General features: G+C 37.4%; 1 long non-coding RNA gene across 4 annotated transcripts in view; it reads left to right on the top strand.

Moving 5' to 3' along the window:
• LOC116575311 overlaps positions 1-25,687 on the top strand; it is a 35,859-nt gene extending 10,172 nt beyond the window's left edge. The window contains exons 4-8 of one of the 4 annotated variants that reach the window (XR_004279702.1): positions 55-144; positions 232-307; positions 7,841-8,006; positions 24,810-24,948; positions 25,665-25,687. This is a non-coding gene — a long non-coding RNA (uncharacterized LOC116575311). Of the gene's footprint in view, positions 1-54; positions 145-231; positions 333-465; positions 594-7,840; positions 8,034-24,809; positions 24,949-25,664 lie in introns of those variants that run through there. The other 3 variants (XR_004279703.1, XR_004279705.1, XR_004279704.1) reach the window with 3 other exon arrangements.
• Positions 25,688-26,489: the final 802 nt, after the last annotated feature.

Below are 26,489 nucleotides of genomic sequence, written 5' to 3'. Positions count from 1 at the left end.
CTGTGTTAATCCAGTTTGCTGTTACTTTCAACTAAAAGCTTTCTTTCTTGCTAGACTTATCTTCAAATCCGGGATTTTGGAGCCAACATTAGAGCTTGACCACTAATTTCAAACTACAGCCTTTTAAAGTTCTGAAGTTTGAGGGTAAGTTTCTCTTTCTGTAATTCCTGAATTGGCATGAGAATTACTGAAATGCTGCACAGAAGGCTTATTTTGTGGTATTTCCAATAGGAACCAGAAGTGGAAGTGTCAAAACTCTCACCAGGAAGCTTGTTACGAGATGTTCTACCCAAGCTGGCACCCTCAGGTAGTTTGGAAAGTACAAATAAGAGGTATAAAAAACTCTTCAATCCATCTGATTTTCCAACTCTTTGGATTTCAACTTCTCCAAGCAGATAGTATGCTTCTCGTAAATCTTGAAAAGTTTAAATTAGAACATTTTCCTTTATTTTATCGTAAATACAGAACAAATTGTCAAAGAAATGAGGACTAGAATCCAGGGGGAATATGTGACACTTTGCTGTCTATTGAATTTGAGAAGACTTACTGGTCAGATCTTACTGATGAGAAAGAAGTGCCAAGTGTCTGGGAGAAATTGCAAGAGAGGTAAAAAATAAGTCACCAAAAGCATTTGAAAGTTAAGTGACAAATTTATAGATTAATTCCACTGTATGATTTATCTATGCCATGCAGTGTAGTGTCATGTCACAGAGCAATCCTGGGGGATTGAGCCATCCTCCACCTCCCACAGGACAACAGGACCACAGGATGAACCATTGATGCCCTTAGTTCATTAACACCAATTGCTGACTAAAAGACAATTTGCATATGTTTGCAATAATCAAGTGTAATTTGAGATAAGTTTCTAATATGGTCAATAGATACTTCAAAAAAAGAAAGATTTAATTGTTTTAGAGAGAGGAAAAGAGCTTGCACATGGAGTGGAAGAAGGGCAGAGGGAAAGAGAGAATCATCAGCAAACTCCATGCTGAGTATGGAGCCAGACATGGGGCTCAATCTAATGACCCTGAGACCATGACCTAAGCTGAAAGCAAGAGTTGGTCACTTAACTGACTGTGCCACCTAAGCACCCTGTGGTTAATAGGTACTTTTTAAAAAATATTTTTCTCATAGTTTTCATTTTCCAAATAGTCATCCCCCCTGTTTCATCACAGATACTGTTTCTTTCAATAATCAGCATCACTTAGATCTGAACGCATCTGACACTTTCAGGTCTCTTGCTTAACACTGTTTTTCTTTGGAGTTAACTTGACATGAATTAGTTCGTCTGTTATCCTAATTAATGGATGATCTTTTACTTTTACCCAGTTAGGTCACTAATATGTCCTGCCTGACCTTCCTCTAACTAATTTTAAACACAGCTGCCAGAATGGTTTTTTTCAAATGTCAATGCAATGCCAGCCAACCTCTGGTTGAAACCCTGAAGTGGGTATGCATTCCGAGAAGAGTGGGGCCTCACCCCACTTCCCACGTAGCAAGGTCAACACAACTCTTTATGATCTGGTCCTTTCTTGCTTTTCGGAACTCACAGGCCCAGGCTCCTACCCCATCTTGAGTCCCCTGCCCCAGCCATAAGGAACTTCTTTTAATCTCCAACTTGGAGGGTGCTCTGTCTTCCCTCTTTGCATTCTGTGGGTCTGTGCTCGGTATTCCTTCTCTGTGGAATGTTCTTCCTACCCCTAGAACCACAACATCCATTGATTATTCCCACTTCTCTCCCCAACCTCAGCTTCGTTAGTACTTTCTCTGGAAAGGCTTCTCCAACCTGGAAATCCCTGCTGGGTGACCCTTCTAGGCATTCCCAGACTTTCCCCATTAGCACTAAGCCCACTGTATGTTGATTGCCTAATTACTGGTTTAGATTCTCTGCTAATCTAAACAGCCTATTCCACTGGTGGGCAATATAATAACTTCCATGTATAATAACCTCCAATATAGTAACCTCCATATCCTAACCCTCAAAACCATGCGTATGTGATTAGTTTGGGGGTTGCAGATGGAATTAAGGTGGAGCATCAGTTAATTTGAAGGTAAAGAGATGATTCTGGATTGTCAAGGTGGGTCCAGTGCAATCACAAGAGTCCTTAAAAGTAGAAGGGGAGGCAGAAGAAAGTCAGAGAGAGTCATGACTATGGAGTGATGACCAGGGACATGCACCATTGCTGGCTTTGAAGATGCAGCAAGGGAGCCATGAGCCAAGGAATGTGGGCAGCCTCTAGAACCTGGAAAGGCAAGGAAAAGGATTCCCCTGGAGCTGCCAAAAAGAATGTACCCTTGCATATACCTTCATTTCAGTCCAGTGAGGCCCATTTTGAACCTCTAACCAATAGAACTGAAGATAATAAATGTGTGTTGTTTTGAGTCACTGAGTATATGGTTATTTTTTACAGCAGCAATAGAAACAATAACACAGGGAAGAAATGCTCTCTCTCTTGCTCATCATTTCAGCCCAAGGTGTGCATTAATCCCTGAAATGTGGTCAGTGGCTCAACAGCTACTCATTGGATGGAAGAATAGAATGGCAGGGCCAGGAAGGACTCTTAGGTGACACTCTGTAACAGTCAGTGTGATTCAGAATGATGCTCATAGCCTTCCTCCCGAAATCCTGCCCATGAAGATGATTCTCCACCAGGTACTTATCTCCATGTTTGATTTTTTGCTAGAGAGGAAGAACATTCTTCTCTTTGGAAGAGGTTAAGATGATACATACACTGACGGTAATGAGAGGGAAGAAAGGGGAGAAGCTGGGTCAAGGAGAGAAGAAAGGAAAGCTGGGTCAGGAGAAAAGCTGGGTCAGCATAAAAGGGGAGAAACTGGGTCAGGAAAGATGAAAGGGGAGAAGCTAGGTCATGGGAGAAGGTAGGTCAAGGAGAGAAGAAAGGGGAGAAGCTGGCTCAGGAGAGAAGCTGGGTCAGAAGAGAAGAAAGGGGAGAAGCTGAGTTAGGAGAGAATCTGGGTCAGGAGAGAAGGGGAGAAAGTGGGTCAAGAATGTAGAAAGGAGAGGAGCTGGGTCAAGGGAGAAGCTGGGTCAGGAAGAAAGAGGGCAAACTGGGTCAGGAAAGAAGCTCTTATGAATTTAGGGCAACTGAGAGGCCTGAGTGTTGAGCATGAGGGCTTTTGATAGATATTTTTGACGATTATGAACTAGAGCTGTTTTAGTGTCTTTGTAAGACAAAAGTCTAAAATGTGATTGTTTTAAAATCAACTATGACTCTTAAATTGTGTGCCTTTAAAAATCTTTCTGCAAAGACTGGGTCATTTAGGCATTCTACAGTTGTTAGGGTTACACTACTTTTGACACAATAGCACAATGACATAAACACACTGTTGAGTCCATTTTGGATATATGAAATTTAAGTATACTCTCTGTTGACGAAACGATATATATCTTTTTTTCTCAATCTATTGAGTTACTGGAAGCAAACCCATGAGTTCTTGGTTGATCTCATTCACCATAAGATACAGCGATATACTGGAATTTATCTGCCCCCCTTGGTATTCTTCCTAAGCAGGAGCCCCAGGGATATCAAAAAAGCACCTAAAATAATTTGGCTCAATTACTATTATACTCACAGTTACCTTACACTTTTGTTGGTTGCTTTTCTCTTATTGTAAAGTTTAAGTGAGAATAAGCTTTGCTTACTTAACATGACTTTTAATAAGAAAATATTTCATGCATTATCCATAAGGAATGTTCTTTAGAATCCAGCTACCAAGAAGCTAAAAATGAAAGGAAACCCTTAAGAAAACAAAATTTCCCGAGATTTTGGAACTGTAGAAGAGTAAGGAAAATAAACTCTCATGGGTACTAAAGAGGAAACAGTTTTTTCCCTAAATTCCTAAGTTTTAGGACAAAAATAACAACTTTGAATTGCAAGCTTGGAGAAAATCAGTAATCTATTTTCTGTACATTTGCTAAATAGGACAAGAACGTTGCAATAATACAGATGGCAAAGGTTGATTTTTTTAAAGACAAAATTGACTGGCATCATTGTAGGAATGCTGACCAAACAATTCTCTTTCACATGGTAAAGCCAACAGGCACCAGATCAACTATATTCAGTCTACGTTGCTTCTCAACAGTGACATGCACTGATAGGGAAATTTGAATGCATTCTTGAAGTTTCTCTTCCAGCGAATAAACGTGCTGGGTTCATCGATTGATGCCTGAAACACATGGATTATAATACAAATTTTTAAACTTCACAGGCCTTGTCTTAGTAGCTTAATCCATTTTTTTTCTCTTTCCAAGAGCTTAAACTACTGTACTAAGGAGTAGGTCACGAGCAACTTAGGTTTGAGTTACTCAACTTATGGATGCTGACTTTCAAACTACATTTCCAGGGCACCTGGGTTGCTCAGATGGCTAAGTGTCTGTCTTTGGCTCAAGTCATGATCTCCGGGTCCTGGGATCGAGCCCCTCATTGGGCTCCCAGCTCAAGAGGGAGCCTGCTTCTTCCTCTAACACTCCCCGTGCTTATGCTTTTGTTGTCTCTGTCTCTCTTTCTCTCAAATAAATAAATAAATCTTTTAAAAAAACAAAACAAAACAAAACACTGCATTTCCTTGTAAAGATAAAGTACACACATATTCAAAATAAATTAAAACAGCAAAGAAAGAAAGTATTCTCAAAATTATAATTATAGTTTTTGTTAATGATTTGCTAATGTCTGACACTATCACTAGAATGTTCTACCCAAGTGGGGATGGACATTGTATTCAATCAGCAATTGTGACAACAATTTCCTTAGTGTCCAATGCAGAGCTTGGCCTTTAACGGGCTCTCAGTAAATAATTCTTGGTTGCAATGTTAAAGGAAACCAGAATGGTCTGATACAAGTTTGAGTCTACAAAAGCAATATAAAGGGTATGGTAGGTCTAAGAAAATGAAATGAGTTGTAGTAGAAAATTTATGAGAATCCAGAATGAACACTAGGTTATGTGACTCCTGGTTTAGGGCTCTTATTTTCACCATCAATTTAAGCTGAAATTCTTTTCCTAATAATCCCCAAAGCAAGATTTTCTCATGAGAACCAGATTAAAGAGCTCTAGAGGCCTTTTTTTTCTCTCCCACTCCAAATTAAATGCATCCAAGCTACCTAGGACATTTTCAGGTATAACAGGTAAAGGATTAAGGATCGCCTCGCCATTAGAAGATGAGGGATGGATACTATATGCGGCCTTGGTATCTCAAACAAACAAATAAATGAATAAGGGTGGAACGGTGTAGGCCAGAACATCACTGATCTCCTTAATCACTTCTCTACCCTCATAAAAGAGTGAGTGCGAAGTGGAGAGAACAAACAAAATTACTGAACCTTGAAATTTCACACACCATCCATGCATATCCAATGATGGGGAAGCTTAGGCCACTTCTTATTAAATTCTGGAGCTTAGGGAATAAAGGGCTTCACAAAACACTCTTAATTTTGGCGTTTTATTACATACAACACCCATAGATACCTCCAGTTATTAAATTTCCAGAGAGAAATTCAAGTCCAAGAAATGAAATAAATTCTCTCCAATCAAATGAAAGGAAACTGAAGTCTAGAATTCTGTTCTCCTTGCCATCTCGTCTTACTGTGTCCTGGCCAGGGGTATCTCACAAAGATGCTCCATGTGATTTGGATGTCCTCCTGCAGCAACCACATCCTCAGCCTTCCTCTCAGGAAGTGGAGGGTGGGAAGCTCCATCAGCATCTACAAAATTGAATGAGTGCTAACATGAGCCCTTCACAGACCTCAATTGCCAATGAATTCACATGTCAATGGGATAAATTGAATACCTTGGCTCAAGCCCCACATCCACAAAATACAGACACCAAAATGCCATTCTCAACAAGTATGCCTCAACAGGCACAATCAGATATGATGTTTTTGGTTTTTTTTTAAGATTTTATTTATTTGACAGACGGAGATTACAAACAGGCAGAGAAGCAGGCAGAGAGAGAGGGAAGCAAGCTCCTTGCTGAGCAGAGAGCCCGATGCAGGGCTCGATCCCAGGACCCCAGGACCATGACCCAAGCCGAAAGCAGAGGCTTCAACCTGCTGAGCCACCCAGGTGTCCCAGATATGTTTTTGGAAGTAAATAAACATTTCAGTGCAGATTCACATTGCTGTTGATGTAATTAGTCAAAGCCTTAACAGTGAAAGCTTAAAGAGCAAAGAGGCAATCTCCCTGATTTTAGATTTACAGGTGCCAGCTAATTTCCAAACTGGAACTCTATTGTTGTGAGAAATTTTCTTTCATGCCCTATGCATCCTAAATTCCCAGGAAAACATTCATCTTGCAAATTGCCTCTGTTCTCAAGTGGGGGTATTTTCAACACTCTCATCTCGCAAAATTTAGGATTTTGGTGTGGTGGAATCCTAGGGGATCTCCAGTCCATCAACAGTGTTGCTTTATCTTGGCACCCTGAAGGGGGATGAAGTAAGGACTCTATCTCAACACACAGATTTTACTTCCTCTTAGGAGCACTCCTAACAGAGAAATTTCCAAGCAAATATTACCCTCCTTCTCCACGGACCCAGTGTCTTGTGATCCTCTTTCTCCTTCATCTCCAGAAAGATCATAAGACATTATGAACTATTAAACACTCTTTCTCTCTTGGAATTACAGAGATCTGTCTTAAATGCAGTTTTCCCCTGATTTCTGAAGAATTATGCAAAGCAGTTCCCTGAACCAAACCTTATTTTGCTGTTTCCAAAACCTGTGCTGCCAGAGGGTCCAGCAAAATGCAATCTGTTCTCTCCAAGATGCGTTTCAAAACATTGCCATACTCTGCTTTTTTATTGTCCAGGCTCGGACTAACTTATGTTATGAAAATGGTAGTGAGATCGTTCCTTCTTGTCACTATTTTTCCTTGCAGCAGAGGACATGACTCTGATTGTTCTCCAACTTTTTTCAGGTAAGCTCAGCTGAATTTGTAAAAATGTACCTACTTCCAAGTTCGTCCTAAACTCAATCTTCCATGTGTAAGACCAGAACCAACCAACCAATTTTCATTCCTTCTTTCTTATCTGCCTTCTTGCCTTTTGGCTTTCCCACCTTCTCTCCATTTCCCTTTCCTTTGTGGTCTGTAATTAGTATTCCTAACATATCTGCAAGAGCAGATTCTACCTTGTGGGAAGCCCCATGGTAAAATTTATGACACAGATGACTTTGGGTCAAGAGTAACTCTGTGAAACAAAGCCTGCTCATCTTGCAGTTGCTAAAAGCAATAATTCTCCTATGTATTATTACATTTGCAGTCTAAGAATTCATCGAGGACCATACTTAAATCTGTTCTTCCTGAAAGGCTCCTTCTTCTGGCTAGCACCATTTGTCCTGAGTCTTCCCTTGAAGTCCTAATTCCATTCACTGAAGAGTAAACTTTGCTTAGATTCTAACACCAGGGAACACACCTGCCTCATTCACTGCTTTATAACCTGTGCCTATGACATGTCCATAGTAAGTGTTCAGTAAATATTATCTGAGAAAGTAAGTGACTAATAATGGCATCTTGAAATTCACCTTGGAGGGGCTGAAATATTCTATGCTTGTCTTTACAGCCAGTCTTTTAGTTTCTGCCCAGATCATGTACAACCTTGAAGTGTAACTGTCTTTATTTTTAAGGTCCCCCCCCCCAAATTGAGTCCCTATATCTGGTTTTAAAAAATTATCTCATGGTGATTTAGCCCAGGGTCAGGCTCAGTGGGGAGTCTGCCTCTCTCCTTCTCCCTCTCCCTGCTCACGCTCTTTTCCTAAAATAAATAATATAAAATATCTTAAAGAAAAAAGGAAATGATCTAAATGATCTTATAGTGATTTCTGTCTCTAGGTTCCCACTTGTGACGTTATTCCTGAAGTTATTCTGTCTGAAACTTCCCCTTCATTGACAATTCAACATCTCTGCACTACAATCATCTTCCCTGATCTACAGTCAGCAAACAAAGAAAAGGAACCCAGGCAGAAGAGTAAAGTGAACAGAAAAGAAGGACCAGATGGTGTGTATTTAGGGGGATTCATATAAGGTGGGTCATTAATATCAAAGGTTGCAGAGACGTAGATGAAGATTAAGTCCCGGAAACCTGATTCTAGATAGGAGCCGCAAGAGGGAGGTTTTAGATCCACGATGGGGGGCAGGAACCAGCGGTGGGGATTCAGGGACTGACTACGTGTGAACAGTGAATGCAGTTCTTCCTTCAGCAGCCATTATGGGGAAAGGAGAAGCCAGTGAGAGAGAAGAGAACATTAAATATTGACAGAGGATTTTGAGTATAACTTTAGAAAGAAACTGAATCTAAAGAAAGGAAGAGTCGTTTTTCTCCTCAATAGCTTCCATTTGTGCTACTCTTCCCACTCCTTAATTTAGTTTCATAATTGCATTTCTTTCCCAGACTAAGCAGTTGGGACTGGGCACAAAATGACAGCTCTCACACTGACCCTTCCCTGGAGATGTCCTTCACATGATCAGCTTGACCCATTGAAGACAGTCAACTGGAGTGTGATGAGGAACGGCTGCCTTATGTTAGAAACACAATGCTTTGAGAACACAGAACAAATTAATTGCTTCTTTGCTTCAGGGAGAAAGGAGTTAGTAATTTTATATTGGCATATGAGTTATTATTTTTTGTGTTGGAGTTTTATGCTAAAAAACTTAATATCTTCTTTTTTATTATACAAATCACTGTTAATTGTTTATTTGCACACTTAACGTTGCTTTTTCTTTTCATTTTTTTTTTAAGATTTTATTTATTTATTTATTTGAGAGAGAGAGACAGAAAACATGGGAGAGAGTAAGCATGAGTTGGGGGAAGGACAGAGGGAGAGGGAGAAACAGATTCTCTACTGAGCAGGGAGCTGAACATGAGGCTTGATCCCAGGAACCCAAGATCATGACTTGAGCCACCCAGACACCCCTAAATTTTCTTACAATCCTGTCAGCGTGGCCCAAGACTTTACCTGTAGTGAATTCCAAGCTCAAATATTGCTGAATATCATTTCCACAGCCTTTTCTTGGGCCAGTAGATTTTGTGTTAGATTTCTTATAACATTTTTGTTAAGCCCTGCCTCCTTATGCATGTTTCTTAAATTATTTAATATTTATCATTATCTTATGTAGAAGTTTTTTTCATTAGTCAATTCCTTTCCTGAATTTTCTTTTGTCCAGAATTTTACTTGTCCCTGTTAAATTTTTATGCTCCACCCTATTATCTTTTTTTTCTCTTTGGATTTTTAAAAACACTGCCACGTAATAAAACGTTGAGGTGGAATTTGAAAGGTTTCTTCTTCCACAAAAATATTTTCCAAATGTTTCCCTGTCATTGAAGATTGACCTTTGTCAAAGGGAAGAAAAAAAAAATGAACAGTTTCTGATTATTAAAAACAGTTCCATACAAAATTATAAATCATTGAGATTTAATTTAGACATTGTCTTCATTCATTAAATAAATCTTATTGAGAGCCTTCTATGTTCAAGAATAAGGTATTTTCAGCTCCAGTTCTTAGAGTCACCATCACCTTCCATGGCTGCATACTCTCCCCTCTTCAAACAATCCTCATTCTCATATTTTCACCCCTTCTCCCTATCAAAATCCGCTGAGGGAACAGAATCTAAAACTTACTCATACGAAGACATGAATGAGTGACAGCAACTTGAATTTATAATCCATCTCACTTTTAATTGCAAAGCGAATAAATTAAAACAAAACAAAGCCAAGACAGTATTATTTCAGAGAAATAATCAGAAGAAGGCTTTCTGTGGAAGAGAACCTGTCATCTTAACACAGGGAAATGATGCTGTGCCAGTAGCATCAGCTTTTTCCACTTGTTTTGACTTCTCAGTAAATAACTTCCAATGTGCCTAAATGATAGAGGAAATTTGCCTTACTTGACATGTATAAATTGTTATATGGTTCAAACAATATTAGAGGACCTCTACTGCATGCTTCTTACAAGATATGTAAATGATAACATGCGAAATTTTGAAGAGATAAATGAAAAGATCAAGATGACACACCAGGGTGTAAGGAGAGAAGGCGGGTTATGTTGGGTGTACCAAATTTGCTTACATATTTCACCTCTCTCATCTCTTCCCTGAATGCTGTCACTTGTTTCATTTCTTGTCTATCTCCTTCATATTTGTTTAGGCAATAACCTTGTGTAGAAATCTTACCTGTCTGTCTCCAATAGGCTATTAAATGATTATCCTCTCTGCTCTTACTTTGGTCTCTCAAAGCACAGGTCTCTTTGTGCGTATCCTTATTTTAGTATCAATCATTCTATGTACTATTAACAATATCCTTGTTTACCCCTTTTCCTTCATTCTTTGATTGTAAACATTGTTCATTCCTTTCTGAACAGTTCAGACCTTAAAAAAAAAATAAAGTTCCTTGAAATCTAGTGGCTGAAAAAAGTATATATTGAATAAATACTAGGATTAAATTAGGAGAGACTTCAAGAATTGCCATTAAGATGCCCTCTATATCAAATTTATTTAATCAGTTATTGTGATAGCACCTACTTTCAAAAGTTTATGATTAATTCTACAAATTGCAGTGACTTTTCAAAAGATGGAGGTGTTCCTCCAAACCACATTCTTATGAGTGTTTTTAAAAAGAGAAGAAACTCAGAGTAAAAGAAAGCTGCTTGCAAAACTTTTGGATGATCCATAAACTCTATATCAAATGCCTCTTAGCATACAATTAATATGGTAGTGTATTATAAGTGTCAAGGAAGCAATGTTTAAACAAATTATTTTGTCACTGGGAAAGTTCTTGAAAATTCTGGCAAGTGATAAATTTATAAAATAAAATATTGTACATTTTTAGTTGTATTGACTAGGCAAATGCTTATGCAAACTTGGAAGGAAGGTATACCTAATGCATCCCCTTGAATTCTGTGATATAGATGATAAAATTTTGGACAGTTTAAAAAGAGCATGCCTTCTGTGACCATGAAATGTGTTACAAGTGGGTCAACAATCACCTTATTTTCTAGGGTAAAATCAAACTGTCTTGCCTTTCAATTTATAACACACAATTTTAGAAACTATAAACTTGTGAAGACTTCAATATGAGTTTTATAGTCTCATCTTAAAAGAGCTATAGTCTCTAAGAAATCTATCATATCTTATGTACACTCTCCAGATATGCTCATACTTCTTCACTCAGCCCATGACATCTACTCAGTGTTTTTACCTACATCAATTTGTAAACAATGTTCATCCTATTAAATTTTTCTAATTCTTCATGTATAATCACTTGCTTCTTTTTCTACATTCATTTTGAATGTACTTAATTTATATTGCTTTTTTTTATAGAATGTGTTATTTGCTTTTTTGAGGACATATACCTTAGGCAAAGATTCTTAGATATAAAGATTTTGCATAAGTATCTTTTACAGAATAGATCAGTAACAAGTATAGCTGAACGAGTGAAAGTTTAAAAAAAAAACGAAGTAAACGTCTTAATTTTTTTCTCAGGAGGCATAAGATTGAAAAGTTAAAGTGTTTGGTTAAAAATCTTTTTCTTCTTCTTCCCCTTCTTCTTCTTCTTCCTCCTCCTCTTCTTCCTTTTCTTCTTCTTTTTCTTTCTCTTCCTCTTCCTCTTCCTCTTCTTCATCATCATTGTTGTCATCCTCAGAAAAATAGAATCAGCAAGATCCTGCCTTTGGACTCAAACTGAAACACTGACTTTTCCTGGGTCTTAGTTCTTCCTGTCCTCAGGCCTGTAGACTCAGACTAGAATAATACCATCAAGATTCCTGGGCCTCCTGCTTGCTGACTCACCCTGCAGATATTCAAACTTATTGACCTCCATAATCACAAGAGCCAATTCTTAGTATTCAATATTTATATAAGATGGTGTAGTTCCAGTTTGAGTCCAAAATCCTGAGAACCAGAACTAATGATGCAGTCAGTCCTCAGGTGAAAGCCAACAGGTCTGAAACTCAGGAAGAGCCCATGTTTCTGTTTAAGTCCAAAGGCATAAAAACACCAATATCCTAGTTTGAAAGCAGGCAGGAGGAATTGAGTTTTACTTGGAGGATGGTTGAACTTTTTGTTCTACTCAGGGCTTCAACTGACTGGATGAGGCCCACCCACATCAGGAAGAGCAATCTGCTTTACTCAATCTATTGGTTTAAATGCTATCTCATCCAAAAACACACTCAAAGAAACAATCAGTAAAATATTTGCCTAATATTTGAGCACCCCATATCCTAATCAAGTTGACATAAAATCAACCATTACAATTCTCATCATTCCTTAATCATCAGTAGAAGATATCATTTATTAAATTTCTGTGGAATACATTGTTGCATTTATCATTACCAGGGAAACCATAGATTCTCCAGTAAATCATAACCTAAAATGGAATCAGCAAACTGTTTTGAAGAAAAAAATATATATATTTATGTGACATGGTGAGAAAAGACATTCACAAACTAAATAAAAAAGTTGGCTAGATATTGAATAAAACACTGTTTGAAAGAAATGAATTCAAAATTAAATCTGAAGTCTGTTGAATATTAATTACTTTCCCAAATCTTTATGTCAGAAAATTCTTCCTCTATATTAGTTATGGTTATTTTTTTGTCTATAGGTATGTGATATCAAACTTCACAAAATTCCAAGGCCAGAAATACAATACTATAAAAAATAATAGTGTTTTAGCTAGAGCTGTGTCTTGAGACCACATTTTGAGTTAGTACAAAGAAAAGATGTTAAACCAGGAAATACAGTTTCTACTAATGGTCATATCTGTTCCCCACTCCCTTTTGTTTGTATCTTATAGCAGAGGAGAAACAATAAAGAAGAAATTTTTAAAAATGAAAGCTCACTTGATAAAAGTACAGTGAATTTTACTGTAGAAAAGTAGAACACAGACATAGAATTCCAGAGATGTAAATGACCTACCTAAATCTAGGGTTTGTGAGTGGCTAACTAATATATAGTTATTATGTTGTTTTATCCGATTCAAAATATTGAAGAGCAACTACTGACACAAAAGAGGATTCAAAGGCAGGCTTTGATATCTAATAGTTGTGAAATCTTAAGAGACCATTTTAAGCCCAGAGCTTTAGTTTTTCCAACTGTAAAATGGGGATGATGACACAAAGCTTTCATAAGTGTTGGAAAGGCAAACATTTCGTCTTTCCCAGTGTGCAACTAACAGGGGTGCAGTCATCAACAGTTGTTACTCTGTAAGACTATATGCTGACTGAGTGCAGAGGTCATTTCAATATTATCATTTGTCCCAGGCGTACTATATGCCTATGGTAAATATTTATTATTCAAATTAATGAATAATGTTCCAGACTTGTACAAGATAAAGATAAAGAGGGAAGAACTCTTCATGAGTGACTTATAAAATAATGACCTTTTAATACAATAGTCTTTTTAAAAAATTTTTTACTTATTTATTTCAGAGAGAGAGAGAGAGAACAAGTGAGAACAAGCCAGGGGGACAGGCACAGGGAGAGGGAGAAGCAGACTCCCCACTGAACAGGGAGCCCAATACAGCGTTCAATCCCAGGACCCTGAGACCACCATGACCTGAGCCAAAGGCAGGTGCTTAACTTAATGAGCCACTCATTGTCCCAATACAGTAGTCTCATACAAGATCATGTGAAGAATGGTTAGATCAGGGAAGTATGAACAAAATAGGCTGGGTTGCACTTATTTCTGAGCATAGACCGATTCCGCGCAATAATAATGCCTTTCACATTTTATTTATTTTGTGAAAGTTTATTGAACACCTGCAATGTGGTGGTAAAATATACTTTGGTGGACATATTTTAACCTCACAAATGTGTCACTATTTGTGTGTCTTGCTGGAAATCTAATGAATGGACAAAAGTCAGGTTGACTATTTATATAAGGCAGTGTCAGCAGATCTGAAGGAAATGAATGTATTTTTTTCTGCCCTGGAAATATCTTCAAAACAAGATGCTGATTTGTTTTCCTGGGATAATTTCACTCACTGTACTCAGTCTTAACTAGATAAGTCTGATCTCCTGTTGCCTCACTTACCTGGCAAATTGAAATTAAAGATCCATTTTATAACCCACCCTTTCCACAAGGACTGCCACCATCATGTGATTCCATTTTCGCAATGAAAGCACAAGAGCTATGTGTAATTCTACCAGGAAACAGAGAGTCATGGCTAACCACACTCTTCTCTGGGGAGTCTACTACACTTCTGGTAAACGCTGTTCCACTACCACTCTGGTGCAGCTGAGGGCCACCATTTAACACTGTTCATTGTAACTGGGCACACATTGAAATCCTGCAGTAATTAGATCAAGGCAACTCCAGACTAGACTTGCCTTGGGCTCCATAAGTCAATGGGAAATCTGCCAGAACCTCTGGCTGGCACAGTGTAAAATAGGGTCATAAAGCTTCCCAGACCAATGTCTTTCAAAGGAGGCAATTCTTTTCTTTACAGTTTTATAGGCCTCTTGGGTGTCTTGGTAGGGCATAATTCTCTGACTACTTATAATGGAAATATTTCATGCTGGATAAAGAGAGTGAATTTAATTGGGGAGAAAACATTACACAGGTGGCTTCCCTGCATACGTCCCAGGAGATGGTAACAAGTGGATTTAATACTCACTACCTCACTGGTACTTTAACAATGCAATAAGGTAAAATGATTCAGACTCTGAAATAGGCCACAAGTTAAGCTTTTTCCATATGACCCAGGAATGAGGCAAATATGTTTGTCTAATGAGGGCGACATGTGTTTTAGAAACAGCCTGTCAGAGAATGAGGAGGGAGAAAGTTTGGAAGAGAAATTTTTTGTGGGGGCAGACTGTAGAAGCCAGTTGAGGGTTAGGAATACAAGGGAGAAAAAGAAGAGCAGGACCAAGAAGGCAGCAGAGGAGGCTCGTGAACTTTTCCTCACATGGATGCACCAAATGTGCTGTTACAGGCAGAAAAATATCCCTCTGGGAGAAATGCAGACTAGTTGAGTGACTTCTGTATATCAGGTAAATGAGAAAACACCCACGTTGAAATGGGTAGGAAAGGCTGAGACACACTTAAACCATAAACCCCACCACGGCACACCGACTTATAGTTGTGAAAGAAACCCCAGCCTCCAGCTTCCCCATAAGGAGTTTTACTCCTGCACATCCAATGCCCAAACTTTAAAGGCTTCCACCCAGGGGACAGACTTCTAAAATACCTAGCTCAGAGAGTAAATGGAGCTTGTGCCCAAGAGGCCACTGGACTCTCACAAAGAAGCTGTTCTTTATGGGCACATGTGTGAGCATTCATCATGGCATCTTCCCAGGGCTCAGCATGGAGGAAGCAGGCAAAAATGTGAAATGCCCATCTCCCAGTCTTTCTCTGCAAGGAGTTTGACTGGATATCTAACATGCTACTGCCTGAGGGTTCGGCTTCTAACGAGCATGTATCTAGGGGCTAGCTGTGATCTTCCTCAGAGCCTGGGAGAGCTGGTGGGCATTCCCCCTTCTCCCTCTGACTCACTCAAATGATGAAAACAAGCTGCCAGCACCTCTTCAGAGGAACATGTACATGCATTTGGCACCCCAGCTTTTGTGGTCCCACCTGAATGACAGGTACCAGACTGCCAGACTGTGATAGCCAATCGGTCTTGTACACAGAACTGTAGCAAACAAAAAAGCAGTTTTAAATGGACAAACACATGGGCACTCATCATGGCTATCCTCCCCCTCCATACTCCTCCCCCCACCAGCTCATTGTTGAGGCAAAAAACATCCATCTCCCAGTCTTCACAGGAAGGGATTTGACTGCATACTTTATGAGTTCCTGCCTGAGGGTTCAGCTTGTAATTAGCACACATAAATACTGACTGTGACCTTCTCCAGACCCAAAAGATACAGTAGGCACTCCCCGACCTTCTCCCTCTGGCTTGTTCCAACAATAAAAACAAGTTGCCAACATCTCCTTGGAAGGAGTTTATGGACACATTTAGTACCCCAACTTTTATAGCTGCCACCCAGGGGATCACCCTTCCCCCTTAATCACCTCATTCTGATAGCCAATGAGGCTTGCATTCATTCATGGGAAAATAGCAACAAAGAAGTGGTTTTTAAATGGGTATAGGAGAGCCTCCCCATTGCTCTCCTCCTGGACTCAGTGCAGAGGAAGTAGGTAAAATCACGCATCTTTTAGTTTCTCCCTGGAAGGGACTTAACAACATACTTTCCCAGCCGTTACCTAAACATCTGGTTTCTAATCAGTCTGCATCTAGGTGTGGACTGCAATCTTCCCTTTGGGAGGTAGATCGGTCTGGGACAGCTTTCAGTTACTGGGAGCCACTAAGAACAAATATGGTGGCATAGACAATTACATATATTTGAGAGACAACCAGGAGCTTGGGCCATGCTGATTGAGGAGGTTCATTTCCTGTACAGAACCAGTATGTAAACATGGGGAGCGGTTGTTGTTTTATCTAATGTGCAGAAATCAATACAGAGAGTCAAGAAAAATGAAGAAACAAGGGACCAATCAAAAGACCAAGATAAATCTCTAAAAACTGATCTTAATCTCTAAATCTCTAAAAACTGATCTTAATGAAATGGAGATAAGTGATTTAGCAAAAAAAAGTTCAAAATAATAGTCATAGAAATGCTTACCAAGGTCAAAAGAACACTGTATGATAAAATGAAAATTTCACCAAAGATAAAATATCAAAAATACCAAAGAAATCATAGAGCTAAAGAATACAATAATGGAACTGAAAAATTCAGTTGAGGGAGTCAAAAGCAGACTGGATCAAGTGATTAGAGCCTCAGCAAACTAAAAAAGGGGCAGTGAAACTCATTAGAGGAGCAAAAAAGAAAAAAAGAATAAAAAACAGTAAAGATAGCTTAGCAGACTTAGGATCATCATTAAGTTGATTTATATGTGTATTGAAGGGATCTCATCAAGGAGACAGAGAAAGAGGGAAAAACCTCATACAAAAAAATAATGACTGAAAACTTTCCTAACCTGAGGAAAGAAACAGACATCCAGAACTAAAAAGCACAGAAAGTACAAAATAAAATGACTAAGTAAATCTACACAGAGATATATGAAAATTAATTGTAAAAGGAGAGAATCTTGAAAACAGTAGGACAAAAGCTACTTAAGTACAAGGAAATTCCCATAAGATTATAAGCAGACTTTTCAGCAAACATTTTGCAAGCTAGAGGGGACTATCATGATATATTCACAATGTTGGGAGAAAAGACTCTACTGATCAAGAATATTTTACTCAGCAAAGTGGTGATTCAGAATTTAAGGAGAGATGGTGAGTTTCCTAGATGAACAAAAGCCAAAGGAGTTCATCACCACTAGCCAAAGGAGTTCATCACCACCACCATCTTACAAGAAATTTTAAAGAGAATTCTTTAAGCCTAAACAAAAGGATGCTGATTAGTAACATGACAACATATGTAAGTATAAAACTCTCTGGTAAAGGTAAAAATATAGTTAAATTCAGAATATTCTGATATTGTAATGATGATAGGTAAATCACTTACAATTCTAGTATAAAGGTTAAAAAACAAATGTCTAAAAATTAACTATAACTAAAATAATTTGTTAATGCATACACAGTATAAAAAGCCATTACTATTAAATTGGGGGGTATATTAATGTAGAACTTTTGTATTTATTTAAAGTTAAGTTGTTAACAGCTTAAAATAGACTGTTACAACTCTAAGATGCTTATGTAAGTTTCATAGTAACTACAAAGCATAAACTTTTCCTTTTTATCGTAGAGGCACAAAAGATAAAAAGAAAGCATACTGCTACAAAAAATTATCAGATCACTGAAGAGAGTAAAAAAGGAATAAAGGAAAAAAGACACTACATCAGTAAATAATTAACAAAATGGCAATAGTTAAGTCCATACCTGTCAATAATTATTTGAAATGCAAATAGACCAAATTCTTTAATCAAAAGAATTTCAGGGCGCCTGGGTGGCTCAGTGGGTTAAGCCCCTGCTTTCGGCTCAGGTCATGATCTCAAGGGTCCTGGGATCGAGTCCCTCGTCAGGCTCTTTGCTCGGTGAGGAGCCTGCTTCCCTCTCTCTCTCTCTGCCTACTTGTGATCTCTCTCTCTGTCAAATAAATAAATAAATAAAATCTTTAAAAAAAAAAGAATTTCAGTGGCTAGGTGAATAAAAAAATAGGATACAAATACATTTACCTCTAAGAGTCTCATTGCTGCTTTAAGGACACACATAGATAGTGAAATGATAGAAAAAAAGTGTCCCAAGCAAATGGAAACCGACAAAAAATATGGATAGCTATACTTATATCTGAGAAAATAAAACTGAAACCAAAAACGGTAACAGAGACAAAGAAGGGCAGTATGTAATCATAAAGGGGTCAATGCATAGACAATATAACTGTTGTAAATATTTTGGTGTCCAGCATTAGAACACTAAATATATGACACAAATATTACAGTCCTGAAGGGAGAAATAGATAATAATGTAAAAATAGTAAGGGGTTTGATATCCCACTTTCAAAAATGAATAGATCATCCAGATAGAAACTCAAAAAGAAAATAATGGACTTAAGCTACACTTTAAGTGAGCTAAACCTCAGAGACATATATAGAACACTTCATCCAACAGTGACAGAATACATGCTTTTTTCCAGCACACTTGGTACATTCTCCAGGAGAGATTATGTTTATTGTGAGGCCACAATAAAATCTTAACAAATTTAAGAAGACAAATTATATCAAACATCTCTTCTGACCACATTGGTATCAAACTAGAGATCAATTATAAAAAAACACTAGAAAATCACAAGTATGTGCAGAGTAAACAACATGCTCCCAAACAACAAATGGGTTAAAGATGAAATAAAAAGGGATGGAAAGATAAATTATGAGATAAATGAAAATGGAAATACAATAACCCAAAACTTATGGGATGTGACAAAAGCAGTTCTAAGAGGGAATTTTATAACCATAAATGTCTACATTAAGAAAAATGAAAGCTCTCAAACAACCAAACTTAATATCTAAAGGAAGTAGAAAAAAAGCAGAGCAAATGAAGTCCAAAGTTAGTAGAAGGAAGGAAATAAATCAGAGGGGAAATAAATAATATAGAAATTTAGAAGTTAATAGAAAAGATAAATAAAGCTAAGAGCTGGTTTTTTGAAGACATAAACAAAATTAACAAATCTTTAGCTAGACTGAGAAGAGAGAAGGCTCAGGTAAATAAAATAAAAAATGAAAGAAGAACCATGTAATTGATGCCACAGAAAGACTAAGAATGATAAGAAACTACTGTGAACAATTATATACCAACCAACTAGATAACCTAGAGAAATGGGTGAGTTTCTAGACCCAGACAACCTGTCAAGACTGAATCACAAAGAAAGAGAAAACCTTAGTAGGTCAATTACTTATAGAGATGAATTAGTAATCAAAACCTCCCAACAAACAGAAGTCCAGGACCAGATGGCTTTGTTAGTGGATTCTGCCAAAACTTTAAAGGAGAATAAAAACCAATTCTTTTCCAACTCTTCCAAAAAATTGAAGAAGAGAGGCACTTCCAAGCCCATTTCGCAATGCCATTATTACCCTATCAAAGCCAGATAAGGACACTAAAATGAAAAAATTACAGCCCAATACCCTTGATGAACATGTATACCAAAACCCTCAATAAATATTGGCTAACCAAATTCAAAAGTACGTAAAAAGAATCATATATCTTAATCAAATGAGATTTATTTTAGGGATCCAAGGGTAGTTGAGCATCTGCAACTCAATCAATGGGATACACCACATTAACCAAATGAACGATAGAAATCACATCACTATTGCAATAGATGCAGAAGAAGCATTTGACAATATTCAACATCTTTTCATGATAAAACCTCTCAAAAAATTGAGCATATTAGAAATGCTTCCTGACCACAGTGGTATCAAATTAGAAATCAATTATAGGAAGGGAACTGGAAAAATCACAAATATGTGAAGATTAAGCAACATGATCCCAAATAGCAAATGGGTCAAAGAAACATAAAAGGGCCATATATGACAAACCTATTGCTAATGTCGTACTCCATGATAAAATACTAAAAGCATTTCTCTAAGAACAGAAACAAGAAAAAGAGGTCCACTCTCACCACTTTTATTCAATATAGTACTGGAAGTTCTCACCAGAGCAATTAGTGGGGAAAAAAAGAAATAAAAAGGATCCAAATCCGAAAAGAGAAAAAAATTGTCTCTGTTGCAGATAACATATTATATGGAAAAAAACTTCTAAAGACTCCACCCCAAAACTGTTAAAACTAAAAAATTCAGTAAAGTTGTGGACGCAAAATCAATATGCAAAAAAAAACCAGTTCCATTTTACATACTAAAAATTAACTGTCCAAAGGAGATATTAAGAAAAAATATCTCATTTTCAATAGCATGAAAAATAATAAAATACTTGAATAAATTTCACCAAGGTGGTGAAAGATCTGTACTCTGAAAACTACAGAACATCAATGAAAGAAACAAATGGAAAGATATTCCATTTTCATGGATTAGAAGAATTAATATTCTTGACATGTTCATGCTACCCAAAATAATCCACAGATTCAATGTAATTTATCAAAATTCCAGTGGTATTTTTCACAGAAAAAAAATCCTAAAATTCATACATAATCACAAAAGACTCCAAATAGCTAAAGCAATTTTGAGAAAGAAGAACAAAGCTGGAGGCATCATACTTCCTGATTTCAAACTATATTACAAAGTATGATAATTAACACAATATGGTACTAGCATAAACAGAGACACATAGATCAATAGAACAGAATAGAGAGCCCAGAAATAAATCGTTGCATATCTATTCAATTAATTTTCAGCAACAGTGCCAAGAATGCACTGTGAACAAAAGATAGTCTCTTCAATAAATGTTGTCAGGAAAACAGGGTATTTACATGCAAAAGAATGAAACAACTATTTTATAGCACTGACAAAAATTAACTGAATTAAAGACTTAAGCATAAGACCCCATATCATGAGACTCCAGAAGAAAACAGGGAAGAAGTTCCTTGACTTTAGTTGTGACAATGTTTTTTGTTTGTTTGTTTGTTTTGTTTTGTTTTTGTTTTTTTTTTGTTTTTTTTTTAGATTTGACACCAAAAGCAAAAGCAAAAAAAGAAACAATCAAGAAAACAAGGGGGACTACATCAAACTAAAAAGCTCCCATACAGCAAAGAAAACCTTCAAAAAATAAAAAGGCAACCTATAGGTTAGGACAAAATACTTGCAAACCACATATTCAACAGAGAGTTAATATTGAAAATGTACAAGGAATTCATATAGTTCAGTAGTAAGGTAACCAAATAACCCAATTTTTTAAAAATGGGCAAAAGAACTGAATAGACATTTTTTCAGAAGAAGACTACAAATGGCTCGTGGGCACATGGAAAGTGCTCAGTTGGGCGCCTGGGTGGCTCAGTGGGTTAAGCCGCTGCCTTCGGCTCAGGTCATGATCTCAGGGTCCTGGGATCGAGTCCCACGTCGGGCTCTCTGCTCAGCAGGGGGCCTGCTTCCCTTCCTCTCTCTCTGCCTACTTCTCTGCCTACTTGTAATTTCTGTCTGTCAAATAAATAAATAAAATCTTTTTTAAAAAAGTGCTCAGTATCACAAATCATCAGAGAAATGCAAATCAAAACTTCAGTGAGATGTAACCTCACACCTGCTAGGATATCTATTATCTAAAAGACAAGAAATAACAAATGCTGGCAAGGATATAGAGAAAAGGGTATCTTTCTACATGGTTGGTAGGAATGTAAACTGGTTAGCCACTAAAGAAAACAGTAGGGAAGTTTTTCAAGAAATTAAAAATAGAGCTATTATATGTTATAACAATCTCATTTCTGGGTATATATCCAAAGGGAAGGAGATCATTGCTCAAAGACAAATCTATACTCCCATGTTGATTGCAACATTATTAACAATAATTGTCATGTGAAAATACTTAAGTATCTATCAACAGATGAATGGATAAAAATTGTGGTCATCTATCTATCATCTATCTATCTACCTACCTATCTATCTATCTAAGGGGATATTATTTAGCCTTATAAATGAAGAAAACACTAAATGTGAGACCCAAAATCATAAAAATCCTCAAAGAGAGCACAGGTTGTAATGTTTCTGACATTGACTATAGCACCATTTTTCTAGATATGTCTCCTGAGGCAAAGGAAATAATAGCAAAAATAAACGATTGGGACTACATCAAAATAAAAAGCTTCTGCACAGCAAAGGAAACAATCACCAAAACTAAACAACAATCTAATGAACGGGAGAAGATTTTTGCAAATGACATATCCAATAATGGGTTAGCATCCAAAATATACAAAAATATATTAAAAATATATAAAAAATTCAACACATACACACATACACACACAAATCCAATTTAAAAATGGGCAGAAGAAATGATCAGATATTTCTCTTAAGAAGACATCCAGATGGCTAACAGACACACAACAAGATACTCAACATCACTCATCATCAGGGAAATGCAGATCAAAACTCCAATGAGATATCACTTCACACATGTCAGAATGTTTAAAATCAAAACCACAAGAAGCAACAAGTGTTGGTGAGGATGTGTTCCAAAAGGCACTCATGCACTGTTGGTGGGAATGCAAACTGGGGCAGCCATTGTGGAAAACAGTATGGAAGTCCCTCAGAAAGTTAAAAATAGAACTACCCTAAGATCTAGTAATTGCACTACTGGATATTTACCCCCAAAATTCAAAGGGATACTTGCATCTCTATATAGCAGCATTATTTACAATAGCTGAACTATGGAAGCAGCCCCAATGTCCATTGACAAATTGGATAAAGAATTGGATAAAGAATTGACAAATTTGATAAAGAATGTACACACACACACACACACACACAGACATACACATATATATCTTCATGGTGGAATATTATTCAGCATAAAAAACAATGAAATCCAGGGCACCTGGTGGATCAGTAGGTTGAGCTACCAACTTGATTTTGGCTCAGGTCATGATCTCAGGGTATAGACATTGAACTCTGCCTCAGGCTCCATGCTCAGTGGCGAGTCTGTTTGTCCCACACCTCACCCCACCCCCCTCCTCCCCCAGCTCTCTCACACACACTCCCTCTAAAATAAATACATATATAAAATCTTTTTAAAAAAGAATGAAATCTTGCCATTTTCAATGACACGGATGGAGCTAGAGACTATAATGCTATGGAAATAAGGCAGTCAAAGAAAAATACCATATGATTTCAGTCATATAAGGAATTTAAGAAATAAAACAAATAAGCAAAGGAGAAAAAAATAAAAGAGAGACAAAGCAAGGACCAGACTATTAATTATAGAGAACAAACCGATGGTTTCCAGAAGACGGGTGGGTGAGAGGATGGGTGAAATGGGTGATGGGGATTAGGTCATGATGTGCACTGGGTGTTGTATGGAATTGTTGAATCACTCTATTATACACCTGAAACTAATATATACTGGAATTAAAATAAAATAATAGCATGAAATAAAATGAAAATAAATGAAGTTAATATTGCCATTTCTAACAACATGGTTGAAGCTAGAATGCATTAGACCAGGTGAAATAAGCCAGAAAGAGAAAAACAAATACTGCATCATTTCACTTATATATGCGGGATCTAAAAAAAAAAAAAAAAAAAAAAAGTTGAACCCATGGAAACAGAGAATAAAATATTAGTTTCCCTGTACTGGATGGGAAAAATGGAGAGAGTCTAATAAAAGAGTACAGGCTAGCTGTTGCAAGTATAAGATAAATAAGATCTGAGGATCTAATGGTGACTAGTTTTAATAACACTATAATGAGTAATTAGAATTTGCTAAGAGAATAGAACTTAAATGTTCTCATCAAAAAAAAATAAAAGGTGGGGCACCTGGGCAGCTCAGTGGGTTAAAGCCTCTGCCTTCGGCTCAGGTCATGATCCCAGGGTCCTGGGATCGAGCCCCGCATCAGGCTCTCTGCTTAGCAGGGAGCCTGCTTCCTCCTCTCTCTCTGCTTGCCTCTCTATCTGCTTGTGATCTCCGTCTGTCAAATAAATAAATAAAATCTTTAAAAATAAATAAACAAATAGATAAAGGGTAAATATGTGAGGTGATAGGAGTGTTAAATTAACTCAGTAGCGGAAATCCCTTCACATTCCGTGTGTATATCAAGTCATTTGTACACTATAAATATATTAAGATTTATTTGTCAATTATATCTCAGTAAAATTAACAGAATAGCAAAAGTACTAGTTAAAGACGTAGAAGAGGAAGAGAAGAGGTAAAAATAAAGATCATATTCTCATTTACATGGTGTGCTGTTTAAAGATGTCTTTATCGCTGTTGAGACAATCAATAAAAGCACAAGTATATTATTTGAAGCTACAAATGTCATCTCCAAGATACAGAAGTAGTGAACAAAAATAGATATGGGCAAGAGCAGCAATAACAGTAAGCAAGTTAACTCTGAGTGTGATTTTTAAATCATGGGTATGTATTCTATTATAAAATTGTTCAAATATCCTTTTGAAAATAAATAGTGGGGAAAAAGGGAATAGAAGGGAGAGCCTGAAAGCAGAGGGAAGGTAAGAGAACACATTTCTGTCTTAGGAGAGCTCAGAGATCATTCTTATAGGTGGGAAGCCGGGCTCAGCTTACCTTTTAAAATCTTTGTTTTTAAGTCATTCACTTATACACACTAATTAAAAGTTCTGTGAAAACGGGTGCTAAGTGATAATACATGTAATTGCCTCGTTTTAGAAAGATTTTCTTCCGCAGATGAGGCTGGTCATGATAGAAGCTACTTAGAAGCTTGCTCTTGGCTGAAAGAGATGAGGCTCCCCACTTAGGACAGAGGAAGGAAATGGGGCACCAGGAAGCCAGTGGACACTGCCAGCTGCCCAATACTGCCTCCACGGTATGTGACACTGCTAACACAAAACGGGAACAATGGATTAATCGGCATCATGAAGAGACTGGGAATATTTATTCCAAGCGTTGCCTCTTTGTCCAGATATTTTCCATCTTCAGTTATATCAGGGATCCGCAACTGCTCATCGACACTTTAATTCCTGTACTAACTGGGTTTAACAACCAGTCGTGTTCAGATAGAATTTAACACCACCAACAAAAACCCAAAGAACATCAAGTAACAATTTAATCAATATATGGAAGTTAGTTTTTCTGTGCAAAAGCAGTCGTGGAATGTTCTTCAGGACTTTCCTTGGGAATGAATCTCACATCCTGTACTTCTCCAGAAGGACATCCAGGCAGCAGCAGCCTCAGCCACCTACCCACCCCCCACAACCCCTCCAACCTCACTGCACATCAGGAAGTTGATTTAGTAGCCAGAACTCTCATGGAGAGTAAGAGAAGCAGCCCTAAAATTTTTATCTTTGTCTTACTAGCCAGGATGAGAAGTCTTTCTGGAGCTTGGCTCCAAGAGATATCTGCCACCTGCCTATATCCCTAAAAGACCTAAATTATTCCTCTGGTTTAAAGTGTATATATTTCTGGTGACCTTTCCAGAATGTATTTACCTTGAACAATTGTAATGTGAGTCAAGCTTCTAGTTTGGAAAACAAAAAGCCATTTATACTTTTGTTTTCTTTCCTTTTTTTTTTTTTTTTCCAGATTTTATTTATTTGAGAGAGAGAGAGAATACACATGGGGCAGGGGGTAGGGGCAGAGGAAGAAGCAGAAGAAGATGATCCCAGGGCCCTGAGATCATAACCTAAGCCAAAGTCAGACGCTTAAGACTGAGCCACCCAGCCTCCCCTTATTTACACTTTTCTTGATGAATAGTAATGTAATACGATCCTCTGTCCAGAAAAGAAATAGGTAAGAATCAAATTCTGTACCTTCTTGGCATCTATTAAAGGTAATTTGAGTGCCTGACTTCTCAGTTAACCAATCATCAAGGCTTCCTTTTTGCTGATGTTGTTTAAAGGTATCTGCAAAAGATCCAACATTCTACATAGGTGTTAATTAAGTTTTCTGTTCTTCCCTGAACTGCGGGCACCAAGAGATATTGGTCAACAGGCCCTTTTCTTCAAAGTTCGTTTGGTTAATGAAACATCATCTTGAATCAGTCTGTCTGAGGCTTACAAGAAGTAAGTATGGGTAAAGAAAATTCTAAGCTAAAAGTGTATATAGAGTAAAAGGTGTTACCATATATCAGCATTGACCCATGGTTCCTTGTGTTTGTTTTTAATCCAGTGCAAAACGAGTGATTCCTGTAGTTACTATATAACTTGTAAATTTCCAGATGAGAGGAGGGAAGTGACAAATTCAGCTCAATTTTATTTTCCTACCATATTCCCTCGTAAGGAAGAAAAAGTTCTACTTAGAAGAAATCATCTCAGGATAAAGTTAACCAAAACCTTAGAGAGGCAAAACAAAGCATTCCACATTTATCATCAGAAAATAATACTGAACTCTTCTGAAAATCCCTTTGAC

Source organism: Mustela erminea, chromosome 16 (assembly GCF_009829155.1).
Source record: "Mustela erminea isolate mMusErm1 chromosome 16, mMusErm1.Pri, whole genome shotgun sequence".
Classification (NCBI taxonomy): Eukaryota; Metazoa; Chordata; class Mammalia; order Carnivora; family Mustelidae; genus Mustela; species Mustela erminea.
Note: the sequence above shows the minus strand (reverse complement) of the source record. Positions and strands in the feature narration are given on the sequence as shown.